Raw genomic sequence first — 18,838 nt, 5'->3', positions numbered from 1 at the left:
GAGCTCGTAAATTATCAGAAATTTTCGAGTGCAAACATTTCCCAATTACGCTAAACGTTGAGTGACGTACTGTATGTACAGTTTGCGCCATTCATACCCTGAATGGACAATTGACGCGCGCATTTATTTACTTTCACATTCGAACGTATTCCTAATCTTAATTCTAGATGTGAAGCTTAATCTTACTCGTATACAGCATTGTACCGCGTGCTTTCGTCAATTTCAAAACCGAACGTTAATTACAAAAAAACACGGAATGTGCAGCGTCGTGCACGTACACTATCAAAAATAAATTAACCAATTTGTCTTCTTGGTTATTTCGGTAAAGTCACGTAGAAGGAAAAAAAAACATAATAAAATAAAAATTATATAAAATATTTAATAAAAAAATAAAACAAAATAAAATTTTTATATTTATTTTATTATTTCCCTTCTACGTGACTTTACCGAAAGAACCAAGAAGATGAATCCCTGCAGTTACGAAAGCTTTAAATCAAAATCAAATTGTCTTTGTCAACGCACACACACGTGCCATTTCACACTTGCTTTCGCAAGTACCACCCCGCCAAGCCCGCTACTTTCGCTAGGCAGCACGCGTTTCATTTACCCAAATATAACAACAAAGCTTTAGCCATGCACAAGCGTGTGTTTGTTGTGGTTGTTGTTGTTGTTGTTGGTGGTTGATGGTGGTGGGGAGGGGAAAGGATGAGGTTCCAATGACTGAGCCCGCTCCATTTTGTCTCGTTGCCACTTTCACCTCTGACCCCTCCTCACGGGTTGGCCCTCAAAATGGCCGCCTACGCCATGTGCCCCCATCTTGAGTTGGGGAGAGGGCTTTTTTGTGGCTGGCTTTGGTGGGGCAGTGGGCTTTCCACCATCACCATCTCACCCCCACCGCCCATTCGTTGCTCATTGTTTTTATTTATAATTCCATACATTTCACCGCTCCCCGCCTCTTGTTTTGTCCGTTCAGAATTGCGTTCTCCCGTAGACAACTAGCGAAACGAAGAGGCCACTTTTTCACCGAAAATTCAATTTATTTCGCTCATTTTTTAATCCACGAGTTAATAAACGTGGCTACGCGGGGCGGTTATGTTCGCGCTTATAAATTGGCTTTACACTCGTGTCCACTGTAGATATTTCTGTATGAAAGGGTGCATCTGTAAAATAGTAAACACGTTAGTCCGTACAGCAAAGACTCAAGGAATTTTAAGACCAAGTCTGCATTTGTGATTTTTGACCAGTTCTTGACGATACAATTGTTTTATATGTACATGTTGGCTGCAATAGCTGAATATAAAAGGCACAACAATTGTAAAAAAGGTAATCTTTCATTGGCCAGTTATTGGGTTCCAACAGCTTTAGGAGAATGAGGCGCGGAGTTGACAAAAGAGGCGGATGATAATTCTGTTTTGAAAATTTCTTGATCAGTCGCTTCAATTTGTGTCCATTTCTTGCATTGAAGGTAGTAATACAGTTGCTACGTGTGATGTATTTGAATCACAGATGGGCATTTGCCATTCCTCTCACAAATAACATCCTAATTTTGTCTTAAAGCTTTCGTGACTCCAGGAATTTATATTCTTTGGGTCTTTCGGTCAAGTCACGTAGATAGATTAAAAGAAAATAACAAAAAACTACGACGTTTCATCAGGTGACGACCACTTGTGTTGATGACCGCTTGTGTTTGCAATCGAAACGTCGTAGTTTTTTGTTATTTTCTTTTAACCTATCTACGTGGCTTTACCGAAAGACCCAAAGAATATGAACATCCAAATTTTTTCTATTAAACCACTTGTCACGCCAATTGTGTTTACGTCTAACATTTTGCTTTGTAAGCTACTAAAAGCTAGGTGAAACCTAAAAACATATCTTTATTTGTATTAATTTGTTATTTTAAAGTTCATAAAAATACACATTTCAATCGAACGAGCATTTGTCATTGTCTATTCAAGATATGGGGACGCTGCTGTAGCATAATTGTGAATGCACTGGACTTGCAATCCAGAGGCGGCACCTGTTCGATCTCTCCGTGCGGCAGTTTTAACAATGGGACGAGTTTATGAAATCCTCCACACCGCCTCTTGTCCATCCAGCAGTAGAGATGGGTTCGCTGCAGTTAGTCGATTGGTGGGTCTCGTGTGTGGGGGGTAAAGTGTGGTTAGCTCTCACCTCTTCCAAGACGTCTGGTCAGCGTGGAAGAGTAGGCCAAATACCATCTAGAGGAGGATCTCTAGAGGGCCCTCTCGTGGAGGCTCTTCTGCCAGCAGTGCCGTAAGCAGGCAATTACAACGCTGCACCTTTATATTTATGCAAGATGCGGTATGTGGTTTTGTCAACTTGTTTACATTGTCATTGGTGGCTGCAGTCTATAGCGGTATAGATTCTGTGCACAGTCGAATTGGGGATTATTACACTGATGAGGCGTATAGGCAAATGTTGTTCCCTAACATCCTGCAAGGTGAGCTCAATGTGTTGACAAGTCCATTGGATTGTTGGTAAATGCAGTGTATAACAATTGGTTGTGTGTGCGTATTTCTAGAGTCTGCGTTCGTATTTGTGTTAATGGCCGGGACTTAATTTCCCACTGATAATTTTCTGGGTCGCTGGTAGACTGAAATATGTGGCTGGTGACGAGTAGCCACAGCCAGAAGTATACTGGATGTGGTGTGCCGGGTACAGAAATATATTCCCAGGTTGTTTACCCGGCTGAAATGAAGCCCAGGGTGTATATGACCATTAAGGCAGGGGAATGGGCACTGGGGCGCTAGGAATAAACACAACACATGAACAATATGTGCATTGCTCTTGACTGTATACTGAAATGCACACAGCTACAATGAATAGCACGTAACGTAAAACAAAACCACGACTCGTGTCCTCAAGGCAGTCTTGGTTTAAATCACATTTGTGTGTGACGACGGCATGGGTTTTCGCGGTTGTGCTGCAAAGCTCTCTCCGATGTGTTTTTGTGGGTTGTTACTGCGTATTGTTCGGGGTCGATGGCCGACGTTTCATTCCCAGCGCTGAATTCATTTCCTGGTGAAGCTCTATCAGTGCATCGAATGAAACATTGGTCGTTTTGCTGAAAAATGCCGCGGTACAACGTCGAAGAGATATTTTTGTGCTCTTGTAAGAAGGCCAGTCGGCCAAATGATCAAGGTAACATTTTCTGATGTACTGTAGTATGCAAATGCAAAGAGTAAGACAAATGTCTTCTCCGCGTAGCCATTTAGACTGATGTGGAAAGTGCTGTTGGAGTGTGCACCCATGCACTCACTGTATTGAGTCCAGAATGGTGTAGGCAGGGCAGCACCACACACGACCATATTTGTCTGCCCAATGCTGCCGTTGACATACCACACCAGGTTATTAAGGCTGAGTCGACCTAGAGGAGGCCCAGGATCTCTTTCTGATATCGCTCGCCGCTGATATTAGCCGTAGTCGGGAATCTAATTCAGGTCGTCTGGTTTATAATGCAAAGTGCTAGCCACTGCACATCCATTCCCTGCACACACACACACATTGATTTACACAATTGATGCATGTATGGAATGTTATACTGACTATGTTGTGCAGTGACATATTTTGATCATTATAGAATAATAATAATTTTAGGATGACTGCAGTGCTGAATTGAAAGACACGACTACTTTGTATTTAATTAAACACTGAAAACTGAGGCTTCTACATTTATAGAATGCAATAGAATACCAGTGGTCGAGCAGTGGTTGGTACAGTGGTTATGTGCTGTGCTTTGCAACCCTGAGTTTGATTTCCTGCCATGGCTAGCATCAGTGGCAAGTGCCATCAAACTGGCTCTGCCCTCCCACTGCACCAATCTGCACTGACCAGCGTAACGAAGTACGGTGAAAGAACCAACATGCATGGGGAGGCCTTTCACATGGCTGAGAGAGTATTGTACATGCAATATGGTGGTCACATGACATGCATGGAAAGGCATATGGTTGGGAGTCTGCCATCCTGCTACTGGTGAGCAGCACACATTTGCATGTTATTTCTAGGCCTTAGTTCATTTGTGGATTGAGAATGGCTGGACTTGATTTATAAACCGATTGTGTGTTCCAGTGTACAAGTGATGGCTGTTTAAAAGGGAACAGAGATTTTGCATCGCACCGCCTCACTGGAGGGTCCAGCCTGCACCTGTGACATTAGAGTTGTCACCGCACAATCAAGGGGCCGTGTCAGCCATGCTGTGCCTGCAGAGGTTGCTTTTGAGGTCAGGGGGTCAGCGATGAAAGTCGCAATCTCACGCAGACCTGCCTGCGGTCCTGGTGCTTGTATGTTGCTAAGCAGGCGGCGAGTTGTAATATTTTTGTTACCAATTTGAGCCAAATTCTCAAGATCTGTCTGGAGACCCCCCCCCTCCTACCAAAAAAAATGACGGTGACGCCATGGTTTTTTTGAGAAAAGGTCAAAAGTTAAGAACGTAATGAAGAACCATCTTAGAGATGGACTGCTGCCGTGGTGTTGTGCGTGCCTGACGAAGCCTCTTAAAATAAACAGCGGGCGTAATAAAACAATGGTGCCAGTTTTCAATAATGACTTAATTGAAATACAATGGAAATGACTAATTTGCATAATTGGCTTAATTGAAAAACAATAGAAATCATGTCTAAGGAAAAACCTCCGTTCGGTTCGAGGAAACGACGAAGTGCCTTGCCCAAGGAAGCAGATTTAACGATTGTGCAAACCGCACATTCATTGTCGGAAGACGGCAGAACACACGTCCTGACATACAATTTCCAAAATTGTGCTGCATTTTTGCAACAGACATCTGCTACGATTTGAATGCAATCGTTGTCAAATGACGGCACCGTAATTCTATATGACACGATATGAGCTCCAGATACATACGCTGAAAATGGTGCCTGCGAAATACGTATATATACTGTATACACAGTGCAAGATATTAATACACTGAATTTATATCTATGCTTGGATATAATTGGAGGCCCTTCATCCAGCAGTGGATTGAAAAAAGGCTGCACATGTGCATGATATTAATCGTGTATATTTGTGAGTGCCAGTTACAAAAATGTGTATGCTGTGCCATTGCAAAGTATGGAGAGAAACCGCGAACGTTTGATGGATTTACACCTCGCGTTAATACACTTGTTTTTAATGCCACATACGATACAGATGGGGCCTCAGAATGGGGGAAACGTTGCAATGCTGGGGCAACAATTCAGAGTAAGAAAGCTTTAGGCCACCCTCCGCCATGCGCGCGTATACAAAAGCGTCAGCAAACGCGTAAATGCGCATACATTTAAATGTATTCTACGCAACACACGCAAGATTCTGTAATGCTTAAAACGACGTGCGTCAGTGTAGCTGCGTGCATTATGTAAAACTGCGTAATGACTGAACACGTGCGTAGCATTGGCAGTAGGACCACGTGCGTGTAACTGCGATTTTTGCTAAAAGCTCTGGAATTGTGATTTTTTTATTTTTTTTAAACCACTGGTACCTTTGAGATGTAGGTATCTAACCAAGATCCTGTGCATGGTGGTGGCAGAGATGGGGGGGGGGCAGCGGTCATGTGAAATTTTGAGTTTAATCGTCACATCAGAGCCCACTGTCCTTGTGCGCCTGGTGGGACATTAACATGCGCGTGTGCATCGATTAATGTCAATGAACCCCAGCTCAATTCTACGGGGGCATGTGCATACGCCCGTAAATAAAATATAATCTCAAACCCTCTTGTACATTCTGCTGCACGATGGTTTGTCCAGAACAGTTTGTCCACCATTGGGATTGTCAGAACTATATTCAATGGCGAAATAATTTGACAGATTAATGAACGCATCATGTGACACGAATGCAGCATCGCATGCGCACGCACGTATGTACGTCCCGATTTTTTTACACCACTGTATATTTTTCTCATGGCCGGGTGGCTCAGCGGCTCTCAGTTGGGAATGTTGCAGGTTCAAATCCTGGTTGGGGGTTGACTCGTCCTATCATCCTTCTGCGGTCGATAAAACAAAGTACCACTTTGGTGGGGAATTCAAAAGGAGTTGACCTATGGATAGACTAACCCCCTAATGGGAATGTGGAATTTCCACCATGGGCTCAGGGCTGTTAACAGGAGATGATCACCACCGCCTCAGTGCTCATTTGTCCAGGCAATGACTTGACTAAGATGTGTGATGTGTGGAGTGATCTCATAGTGTTTCCCACTCTGTGCTGTGATGGTGGTGACGTGCCTTGGATTCCTGGCCACAATGCACTTCAACAATGTGGGCCACTGTTGTCTCGACTTGGCCTGAAAATGATTGCTTGGTGCTGTGTGGGAGCGGAAGTGTAGTGGTTAGTGTGCTGCGCTATGAACCTGGTGACCCAGGTTCGATTCTCGCTCACGGCCGACACCAGTGACGAATATCTGAACCGGTCCTTGGCCTCCCCTAGTTAGACTCAGCCTCAAATGAGTATCTGGTACGATGTGTAAACATTTCCACTAGGCAGACAAAGGCCCGTGGTGTTGGCCACCCATCCCCTCGTGCCGTGCCGGCCTTAATAGGTGCTCGCTAGCAGCACTTGCCCCTACAGTCTGTTAAGTCTATACGGGGGATCTTTGTCTTTTTAATATGTACCATTATTGTCGGGAGACACAAAGGTTGCTGGGTTTTTCTTAACATTTACTGGCCATCGTCATCAGCAGCAGCCGTGGTCTGTACACTACTGGATGAAGTCCTCCCCATTCGATCATCTGCCCTCACGCTTTCACGATGCTGCGATCCATCTCACTGCTGCATGTGAGCTCACCTCATCGCTCCATCTCCACGGTGGCTAGCCCCACCGCCACTTAATTAGAATGGATGATGCTGTACGTGTCTTGCAAGCAACGTAGTGCAGCACACCAGCGACACCACTGCAGTGTGGTACGCCTTGCATTCTGTTATTGGGGTGGCCTGCATCACGACTGCCATGGATACAGTTCCGTGAACGTCACTCATTGATTCCTTCGCCCATGTTGAGGACTCTGTCTACCAAACACTGACTGTTTCTTCTCATCCGTACTGTGTTCAAGCACCTCACAACTGCAGGTCACAACACTTGTCTTTCTGCTTCTTCCCACGCACTGCTCTATGTTGGAATGCCCTCCAATCATCTCTTTTCCCAATTTTTTGGCAACCTTGCTCAATGCAAGAAACTTAATCTTATCCAATACGCTGTCGAGGTGGAGCGGTGGTGCAGTGGTTAGGGTGTTGCAGAATTAACTCTTGCAACCCAAGTTTTATCCCAGCCACAGCTAACATCAGTGGCAAATGATGTCAGAACTGGTCTAGCCTTCGCTGCTCTTCCAACTCGCATTGACCAGCGTGGTGAGGTATGGTAAAACAAAAACTCCAAACCTGATAAATATGACATGGGGAGGCCTTCATCCATGAATGGGTTGAGTGACTGGAATCTATATATGTGCTATGCCCTCCAATGGTACTGTTTGTTAGGCATTTTGGGGCCTGCACTCAGCAGCGATGATTAATAAAAAACACACAAGGGGAGGGGTGAATGCCTGGTTTAGTTCTTTTTCAGCGGAGTTTGCGTTATGTCATGCTGATGGGATCACAGCAGTGATGGCGGCGTCGGGCAAGCGGGCTCGGTTGACATTAAAATAAGCTCGGGGACCACACACCTTTTAGATGAATGAACGAGCCTGGTTTTTTTACGATGATGCCGAGATGGGAATGCAGAGAAGAGGAAGCGCCGTTATTAAGTGGCGGGTTTATTACTCCAGCGCATCTCGTTTTTTCTTAAATGCTTAGTGGATTTATCATCTGTCGTTTCCGTACTGCCATCTTCGCTTGGGATCAATCTCGTTTCGTGTTGGTGCTGTTTGTTTACGGTCGCCGTCCAGGCATTTAAACAATGCAAAAATAAAAACCTTGTTAGTAGAGTAATTATGTCAAAATGTGATATTGGTTTTAGAATCACTGTGCTATTATGAATTGTTGGGTATAGAGGATGTGTATAGAGATGGCCCGGTGGCTAACAGGGCTTCAATGGTTGTGTCGGAGCGGCGAGCCAACGCCGCCGAGTTCCTGGGTTTGAATCTGGGCAGCCACCCGTGATTAAACTGGGTTCTCGTAGGCAGAGAGTTGACGGTGTCAGTCCGGTCATCAGGCTTAGATGAATAAAGTTTCAGACGATTCACATGCGACTGGACACTCACTATTCGACCTCTGTCCGTGCTGGCTCGGAGAGGCTGAGCAAAGATGCTCGTGATCTCCTGTTGCTGAGTAATCTTCCGGGGCCATTGATTGACATGTGACTGCCGACTAAGGGAATCCCACATGGACATTTTTTTGTTGTTGGTGTGACTGATAGCACGATTGAAATTCGTGACGAAAATATATTTACTTTGAATATATTGAAGCTTGATGGATGCGTTTGCTTGCAGGTACATGGGGATGCAAGCGTGCATTTTCAATAACCGACAAGGTCAACAATATCCGCAATAACGCCTAAACAATAACGAGGCTACACGTTCAGCTCCCGCCGAGTTGGTGGCTTATACTAAGGCTGAGGATTGTACACGCGATGTTGTTGGTCACGTGATGTGCATGCAAGACATCATGGGAGCTGTGTGCCTTCCTGCTGTTTGTGAGCAGCACACACACCTTTTGTGTCTTGTTACTTTCAAGTGACAACACCGTCAGCCAAGACCGCAGTGCTTCCCTTTGCTCGTTTTGTTTCTGACGCAGTAGTTTGACGGCGGTCACGGCGCTGGCACGACGACGACTCGCGGTGTCGAGTGTTCCGCTTAAACGATGATCTAGATTTCATTGTCCATGCGCCCGGTGGTGCCTTGCAGCAGTTTTGTCAAGAGCCACCTTTTCTCATTTCGTTATATAACGAGGGTTTTCTTTTCAAAAACACAAGGGAGCAGGAAAGAAAGGGCACTTTGGCAAATGCGGCTACCGTCATGTTTTTGTCAAGACTGTGAAGTGTTTTGCGCACTGTGTTGTGAATCCGAAAACCTGGGTTTGAATCCCTGCCACGGCTAACATCAGCGGCCGAGTGATATCTCGAATGGTTTTGATTGCCACCCGTAACGCCAACCTGTGCTGACTGATGTGGTGAAGTATGGTCAAACGAGCATGACTGACACGGTGGGGGCAAGTCTGTCATCCAGCATGGGATTGACAAAGGGCTGAAATTTACTATACTGTTACTGATAATACTGTAATAACAATAATGCCAATTATTTACCCAGCAAAGCTTCAGAGTCTCAAGATTATTTTTTTTTCAGTTTTCAGTTTCATTTATTTGGTATAGCCCTGTGAGCCATTCGGCTCTTGAATCGGGTGCAACCGCAACAAACTAAAACATGAACAAGAAACATCCTAAAATTACTACGTGCAAACATATCTCAGGAGGGGTCCTACTATGGTTTTGAATGTTTGGCCAAATCCATTCATGAGTGTTGGTCTTCATTTGGGAGAAAATGGGAGTGTCTAGAGAAAACCCTTGCTTATGAGGGGATAGCGCCCAACACTGCCATCTCCTGTTGGTGCTCAAGTTTGCCTCAATTTTACCTGCTGTGGGTGATAGCGTTTAACAACAAAAATGTAGAGTTCGATGTTGGTCTTTTAAGTCACCTACTTAATCTTTTATTGTGATCATAATGGGAATTGATCAATAATATATGATTTAAAAGCTGCTGTTTAACTTGTGTGTTTTTTTTACTGGAAATGTTTTTTGGGGTACAGTTCACCGTCGCATATCCAACCATCGTAACCAGTTAACCGCTCGCACCCAGTGCAGTATCTTGCGCACAGTGTAACCGTGATTTTTATGCAGACATTTACAAATCCGACCTTTTCGCACGCAGTAATGCATTCTCAATTTCGTTTACATCTGCTTACTCGGAAAGCACAGTCAGTGTTTAAAGCAGTTTGTTCAACATGTCTTATTGGCGTGAGAAACAATGCATTTTCAATGCTCAAAAATGCATTTGGTTTTAAGTATAAAAATATAAATTGTATGATTATTTAAGCAAAATAAGTCAACAATATCCTGGCATAACACGTTTGTGACATCATCATCAGTGTCTGTCCCTTCCTTCAGGTCATGGCGCCCTATGAATTTCCACTCTGGTTATTTCTCCAGCCAGTATCACCGCTGCACTCAATCTCTTAATCACGAATCGTGTAGGACTTTCACCACTGCACCTATCCCACCTGGATTTTTGTCTTCCCCTGCTCCCGTGTCCTTCTTTGGACAGCAGTCTTTCCGCATATTTCAATCTCTATTTTTTACTCAGATAAATTTTTTCCAGCTGCATTTTGCATGTGAATGAATACAAGGTTGTTTGAAATATCCCATTCATGCACTCTAACGGTGTGTGTTGTGTTATTTTAAAGGTACGTTCTGATATTGATCTGATGCTCAAAAAAGAATCAGAATTTGGCAATTGTACAGCTAAATATTGGTATAAACTGCCTTTCAATTTACACATGAATTTGGCAATCAGATCCATAATATTTTTTTCTTATTTCAATGTAAAAATAATTGATAATCCTCTGCAGTAATCGTTATGCTTATTGTCAGTCCACAATTGTGTAGGCCCTCCCCACGCTGTTGATTATGGGGTTTGTGTGACCATACTTCACCACGCTGGTCCACGTTGCTCGGTGAAGGAAAAGTGGTGGTGAATGGAGGTGCAAGAACCTCTTCAGCAATCAATCTTGGGTCGTCAGATTAAACGCATTACGCGAACGACTCTGCCAGTTTCAATGTAATTTGATTTCTGAAAGAAAACAATCTCATTTAGGTTTTTGTTTTAAAAAAAAGGATAAAAATTACATTGCCCTGCCAAAGAAGCTTGAGGTGCCGAATGTTTAATAGAAGATATTCAACAATAGGAATGACATTTATTTTTTTACCGATGAAAACCTCACCGGGTCTCAACCCTTCCAGAAGGATCTTTTCGTGAACTGGAGTACCAGTTTGGTCATTTACATTATTGTTCGTTTGCCTTGTGGGAGGAATCTGGAGCTGCAGGAGAAACGCATATGAGAGGGGATGTTTTGTGAATTTCACTAAAAATAAATAAATGCCACGGTAGTAAAACATTTTTTTTAGTAAAATCAAGCGAAAACCACCACCAGCAGCACCACCATCACGACTACAGCGGCCACCATGAAACACCGAAGCCAAGGGGGTCGTGTGTGATGCCATCAGATCGGTGCTCCATCGCGCTGCCGATGGAGTGCTGATCTGGGGAACACATACGTTTAATGTTGAACTTCTTTCGCACCGTACGTAGCCAACCATGATAATCGGAGGTCCTCGAACTACCTCGCATACCCCTCCCACCACCCACACAATCACTCAACCACCTACCGTACAAAGGCAAAGGTCCCCCATATAGCCTGAAACACACTTAAGCGAGCACCTATGAAGGCCGGAACGGCACACGAGGGGGTGGGTGGCCAATACCACGTCCGGCCTAGTGGCGATGTTTACACCGCACCAGGCACTCATTTGAGGCGGGGTCGACCTAGGGCAGGCCCAGGACCGGTTAAGAGAAGAGTCACCGGTGTTGGCCGTGAGCGGGAATCGAACTCAAGAGTTGCCGGGTTTGTAGCGCAGCGCTAACCGCTACACCACCGCTCCACACAGTACCCCTCTACACACAACATACACATACCCCTCCCCATCTACCCAATCACTCACCCCACCCTCTCCACACAATCACCCACACAAGCACCCCCCCTACACACACAATCAACACACAACCACCTACTATTCTCCCTCTGCACACAATCACCAACGCACCCCTCCACACACACACCCCCAACATCCACCCATCTCCCACCCACCCACACATCCACACATCCCCCCCCCACACATCCCCCCCCCCACACACATCCCCCCCCCCCACATCCCACCCCCCACACATCCCACCCCCCCACACATTCCCCCACCCACACATCCCCCACCCACACATCCCCCCGCCCCCACACATCCCCCCCACCCACACATCCCCCCCCCACACATCCCCCCCCCACACATCCCCCCCCACACCCCCCCGCAGTCCCCATTCCTTCTCTGATGCAGCTTTCTATCCAGTTCCAGCCGGTTTTGGCAGCTGGAACTGGAGGCTGTCCTGGCCCGGGTGACGCCCCCTTTCTCCCCCTCTACTCAATGGAGGTTGGTGGTGGTGGTGGGGGAGACAGGGAGAGTTGGGAATGGGAAGAGGAAGGCGGGGGAGAGATTTTGGTGGGAGGGTGATGAGAGGTAGTAGCAATTAGGGGGTGGGGGGGGGGGAAGTGGTGGAGATTCTGGGTGGGTTTGGGGAGGTAGGATGTGTGCGTGGGTGGTTAGGGGTGGAGTGGGTGGTTAGGGGTGGCCTGTGAGGGTGGTGGTGGTGGTGTCAGCGGTGCTGTTGAATGAGACGGGATGCCTTCTTGCTAGGTGCTCGTAACACTGTACACTGGGATCTCCCTCTTGATGGGAACACATAACGTTCTCGAGAGTAACGCAGCGTTCTTGGCGTTGGTCGCAGTAAGAGAAGGGGCCCTGTGATCAATGGTGGAGCCGTGTTGGTGTTTGGCAGCGGGGGTTTAATGCGCACCCTCACGAGCGTTCTGGCGGAAATGTGGCCTGCATCGTGCTCACTCCAAGCTGGTGGATTTTTTTGATTTTTTGTTCAATGTCCAAAAAGCTCGGCGATAATTATAATTAATTTAGAGTCATTTGTCAAGCCACTACTGGATGAAGGGACTACTCATGCCCTGTCGGTAATTGGGATTGTTTAGACCAGCGGTCCCCAACCTTTTTGGCACCAGGGATCGGTTTCGTGGAGGACAATTTTTTCACGGACCGGGGGGGGGGTCATCATTGGGTCTTTCCCCCTTTTCAAAGAAGCTCTCCAGCCACGTTTGTTTTTTACTCTTTCTGGCTAGGGGTTAGCAGCTTGTGGGCTTACCAAAACTGTGACTGAGACAAGTGCTCAGTGCGGGAAAGAGGCGCAGACGGAAGTGGTAAATAAAACAATGGGCGGGCCACGCGCAGACTCACCGCTCACCTGCTGTGTGGCCCGGTTCCGAACAGGCCATGGACCGGTACCGGTCTGTGACCTGTTGGTTGGGGACCCCTGGTTTAGAGCATCCTTCGCTTTGTCAATGCGGGTTTTGGTGAACGGACGGATAGGACCATCAAACCGGTTCAGATATCATTCACCAACGATGTTCGCCGTGGTTGGGAATCAAACTAGGGACGCTGGCTTTATTGATAGAGCTTTCGGCAAAACGACTGCATCACCGTTATAGCCTTTATCCTAACACAGCAAGAGCGTTCCCATGCTCACATGTGTGGAAGGAAATACTCATGTTTTACTGGCAGTAGTGGGAATTCTATGTTCTCTTGGATGGGACAAGTCTTACCACAAGACTATCACTTAATTTCAAAATCAAGGGATTACTTGTACCCACCATTGCTATACGATGATGTTATTGGTGAAATGATTTTGATGAAGTTGATGATCATATTCAGTTCGGCTGACCATGTCTGAGATTTTAACCCCATAACCTCATGGCATCCCTACCACCTGAGCGATTCACAGTTTATGCGAAAGGAAATTATAAGCTCACATTTATAATGTCCTTTATTTCCATTCAAGTAAAACTTTTGTTGTAGCCAAGGGCTTTTTGCCTTAGTTTCCTTATTAAAATACAGCTACTCTCTCGTTTGCGTCTTTATAATTGCTGCAGTGGTTGTGGTTTGATTTAGAAATCCTCCGTTTAATGCTTGTTGGCACATATATTTAAAGTCATTATTACGACATGAAGATCTATTAAATATTTTTTTTTTATTCAATCATTGAAACATGTTATGAAACGTTAAAATATATAATTTCACTTCATTTAATAATATCGACGATTTATAATTAAGTCAATTATTTACGCGCTGAGTTTCGACACCCATTTTCAGGTGGGACACACTGGGATGTTTGGCCAGAGTCTTGAAAATACAGAATTAGAATAATGCAAAAAAAATGTTAGTTACTAAAAAAGATGTAAAGGAACATTCTGCTATGTTTTGTGCTATTTGGGCCACACTTGGCCGCCCTCCTTGATGCTGAGAGATGGAGTTACGCGTACATTGACAGATTTTGTTCGCAGACGCAGTCACCCAGCTTACAATTCATGTCGGACCTTTTGTATAAACTTGGTCATGTGTTCGTTGGCGTTGGTAGAGTCCCCTAAGTTGGCTGCACTTCCGCTGCATGGGATTTAAATGTTGGTGCTTTGGTCAACGATGATCGTGTGCCCCATTGTCACTGGTGGTAAAGAATAACCCACTTGGACTTGTTGACATAATGGAGCTCTCGGAAATAATGTCCTCACTGCTTTTCTGCCACGCGCTGCGATCGCATTCCGTCACTGATCACTGTGAGGAGTATCGCTCTCGATGCCCGTGAGTGATGGGGACCTGGTGGGTTGTGACGTGAATTTGCGTTGGAGAGAAGAAAACAAAAACGAACAACAGCTAGCTGTATTATGTAAAAAAAAGGAAATGGAGAGAATTCATCAATCGCAAGCGAGCTTTTGTGGTCACGTGAACGTTTTCATTGGTTCTCATGAATCATGTGCTCTTGTAGGCTGACATGTGATTGGTCAAGAATATATCTGGAGAGGCTTGATTTAAATTTGAAGCTTTCGTGACTGCAAGGATTCATATTCTTAGGTTTTTTCGGTAAAGTCACCAGGTAAAGTTACCAGAAAAAACCTAAGAATAGGCTTCATTTAGGTGCGTGCAACTATTTTTCAAAGCCCTGTGAATTTGTACCATATTTCATGAAACCACATGTCAAGTAGCAGCTATAGTTCAGTGGGCAAAATCAACAGGGGGCTCCCATTTGTAAGGACATGAGTTCGAATCTCAGCCAGGGTTGACTCGGACCACCATCATCGTTCGCCGATCATCGTCGATCGTCACCAACATCTACATCATGACCATAACCAATGTAATCAACAATAATGTTGATATATTGGGCACCACTTGGTACAGTGGCGCTCTAGTCGCTGGCATAGGAATGTGACATTTCCACCACTGACTCTGGAAGAGTCAAATGACTAAAGCACATAAAAAACATGAGCTTTCGGCTGAAAGGAAGTTGCACAAATACACAACCTCACAGTAGAAAAAATGGAATCCTAATATTACACGTTCACATGTCATTGGTGCCGTTTGAAGGCTGTTATATATACCGTATAGGTTTAGAATGTACCGTAATGCTTATTTATGGTATAATTGAATAGTTTTGAAACTACACAATTGAATGCAGTGTCACCATCCTGGTGTGGTCAAACCCCCAGTGCATCCGAGTACGTCTGACATCACCGTGTTATCTTCTGAGTGTTTTTCCCTTTCCGATAAACGTGGAAAAAATTATTTCAATTTGATTCGCAGCCACAATTGGTTGTCACACTGCGCCCAAGTAAAACGCCGTGGAAAACCCTCTTCCCCAGAAAATTCGGTCGAGTCTTTTACTTCTCACATACCTTGATTTTAACGTTTAATTTTTTTAATCTCTTAATCGGTTAATTCGTGAAGGTTTTAAAAAAAAAATCATGGTTTTTTTCTTTCAGTTTTTGTCATTAACGATGTGTTATTAAGGTTTTGGTGATTTTATGTGAAGCGATGTGAAGCCTTGTTTGAATGGCTCTGTACGAAATCAAATTTCAGCTAGTTAGTAAAAAGAGGTACTTTGTGATTACCCTGACGATAACTCACATTTTAGTGTATGAAACGTGCTTCCGAAATTACGGAACCGCCCTGAATTTGAATGTGACCCCGTGGAGCCCGTGGAGCTTGATTTATTGTTCCTGCGATCACCGAGGGGAGCCTCGCTGAGTCTCCAGACACTTTTTCAGGTGGCCCTTGCCAAGTTTTCCCAGTAGGGCGGTGATGTTGCCCCGTGCAATCCCAATTGAGGTACAGTAAAACCTTGGATTGCGAGCATAATTTGCTCCGGAAACGTGTTTGTAATCCAAAGCACTCGTATATCAGTTGTGATCACGTGACGCTCGGCAGACAAAGCGTATACACGTACTACTCGTATTGCAAGACCTCGCTCGTTTATCAAATTAATATTTATTTAAAATATTTGCTCGTCTTGCAAAACACTCACAGACCAAGTTACTTGCAATCCAAGGTTTTACTGTAATTGTGAACAGATTTTTCAGCATGGGGAGGTTTGGCCAATGCCCGTCACGTAACGTTCATCTAATTACGGGAGGAAACCAGAGAACCCGGAGGAAACCCCCGTGCAGAACAGGCAGACGGCATACAAACTCCACGCAGAAATTACGCCCGAATCAGTAATGAAACCCAGCTACCTCTTCCTGCGATGCACATGTATTACCGCTGCGCCAACCTGCCGCTCGATTGTGAATTTTCTCGGTGCCATGCATCGGTCTGTGTGATCGTTACTCGTTGATACTCGACCTCAATGTTTTGTGTTTGGCACAGCCTATTTGGCTGGCTTTCCAGGCCGATCAGACGCTGGTGTTTCTGAGCCTTGTTAGGTGAACCGTCGCCGGTCCAGTGCACCGCTTGCTCGTCACGGGAGACCCACGGTCCCTCCGTGTGGATTGCGCTTTAGGGTCTGGGTTGGGAGGGGTAGCGGGGGGGTTAGATGAGGTCACCTTCGCTCCGACATTACCTCCAACGTCAGCGATGCAATTCCCAACGCGAAAGCTCCCGCGCAAATGCCACGAGCAGCGTGTGAGTGCACGTTTGTGCGTGTGTGTGTCTTTGAACTGGGTGAAGCTGTAGCGCAGTGGTTAGCGCACTGCCTTACGACACCGGTGATCCGAGTTACATTCCTGATCATGGCCAACGTCGGTGGCGATTGTCCGAATTGGTGCCGGGCCTCTCCCCTAGGTCGGCTCGAAGGTCAGCCGGCTTTCATAGGTGTTCGCTAACAGCACTCGCCCCAACAGTGCATATGGCTATCTTTGTGTTGTCTTTGACTGGACGGCCGGGCAGAGGCAGCTTTCCTCGAGTGATCAAGCCTCTGCATCCGTGTGCAATGCCCTGCTAGCGCCATTTATTTTTAGGCATTTCCCCAATTGCTACCGCACACAGCCACCAGACGAGACTCAGCGGAGATGTTTGTTGAGCAAATCAGCACTGTTGAGTCATTATGCCTCGGCGGCCGGATTCATGGAGTAAACATCTCCGATTTTGAAGCAGATGATGATGAGCGTAATGTATTGGAGGGGAGCGCTTGGCCATGAACTCGCATGCACATTTATTTGCTTGCGTGTTGCGTTTCGGATTGGGGGGGGAGAGATGCGTTCGCGGGGAGGGGGGCGCAGGGGCTTGCGGATGGTGGAGATGATGTTGGGGGGGGGTGGCGGCTGTGGGAGAGCGTGAGGGGGGCGGCCCCTTGCTGCGGCTCGTGGGTTGTGGAGGAGGCTGGAGGCTCGGAAGGGGGGGAGGCGTGGAGAGAGGTGGTGGGCTGTGCTATAAGAGCTGGCACTCGGCCAAAAAGCCCAGCGTGTGCGACCGTTGCTGAGCCCAAGCGAGAGAGAGGGGGCGGGAGAGAGAGACGCGGAGAGGTGGAGTGAGGACACGGGGGGAGAGAGAGAGAGAGACCGAGGTAGAGAGAGAAGAGGGAGAGAGCAAGAGACGGAGAGGGAGATGAGCTCAAGCAAGCGCCCCGGCTTTGGAATAACGTTGGTGCCAAATAAAAGTGACAACGGTTCGAATCTTGAGAAAAGAACGATTAACGGCGTACCGTTGCGTCGAGCCGACCGGACAGAGCGAAACGGACCCCGTACCAACACGACTGCCGCCGCTGCGCTTTCGATAAAAACCGCGTGTCGCGCACGCAGCGAGGCAAGTTGAGCGAGCGGCTGGTGGGACGCACCTCCGGCGCGATGGAGCTCGGACCGACGGAGCGCGCGAGCATCGTGCGCCGGGACGGGATAATTGGAACCTGGGCTGCGGCGGTGGCGGCAGCAGCGGTGGCAGCAGCGGCGGCAGCAGCGGCGGCAGCAGCGGCGGTAGCAGCGGCAGCAGCGGCGGCGGTAGCCACAGCCCTGCCGTCCTCGGCGGGCATCTCCTGCGCTCCGAGGGTCGTGGCGACGCAAGAGCGCCAGCGCGCGCAGGGGGAACGTGCGCCCGGATCTGCCGCCTGCACTGGCGCCGCTGCCACCACCATCGTCGGGAGCTTGGCCGAGGACGAGCTGCTTCTCGGAGCGACGCCGATTTCCATGTCGATTTTCAGCGTCGCGGCCGCCACCGTCGTCTTTGCCGTCCCGTTTGTCGTTCGCTTGCCACGCTGCCATGAGGACAGCTCGATTTGCGGCTGCGGCGCGGGCGCTCGCTCGCGGACGGCCACTAGCATCGGACTGCGCAGCCATCGTGGCTGCGGGACTGCGTGGCGACAGGCACGCGGACTGCATGGCGATGGTGAGAGACTGCGTAGTTGAACTCGGACTGCAGAGCTACAGCCGCGCGGACTGCAGAGCACGCGATGACGTAGATTTGGACCGCGTGGCGATGGCGACACCGACCGCGACACACGGACTGCGTGGGGACATAGAGCCGGACTGCGTAGCGATGGAGCCACAAACCTGCAATCAGTGAAATGCGGACTGCGCAACGACTCGTGGACCGCTAGCGGTGGACAGAATGCGCAGCAACACACGGACTACGTAGCGATGGAGGCAGAACCGCGTAGCGACGGGGCGCGGAAGCTTCCGCGCTCGCGTAAACGCCCCGACGCTCGCCTGGCCGAGGTGCTAACGGACGGTGGCGTTGCGACCGTGGCAACTGCAGGTGAATTAAC

The 18,838-nt window shown here is 47.2% G+C and overlaps 1 protein-coding gene across 4 annotated transcripts in view; it reads left to right on the top strand.

Moving 5' to 3' along the window:
- Nucleotides 1-18,838, top strand: part of LOC133349673 (insulin-like growth factor 2 mRNA-binding protein 1) — a 73,242-nt gene that overhangs the window by 18,246 nt on the left and 36,158 nt on the right. The gene's annotated exons all lie outside the window — the stretch shown is intronic.

Source organism: Lethenteron reissneri, chromosome 31, assembly GCF_015708825.2.
Source record: "Lethenteron reissneri isolate LAM-NWPU_2019-01 chromosome 31, ASM1570882v1, whole genome shotgun sequence".
Classification (NCBI taxonomy): Eukaryota; Metazoa; Chordata; class Hyperoartia; order Petromyzontiformes; family Petromyzontidae; genus Lethenteron; species Lethenteron reissneri.
The sequence above is the reverse complement of the archived record's forward strand: the minus strand, read 5'-3'. Positions and strand labels throughout refer to the sequence as shown.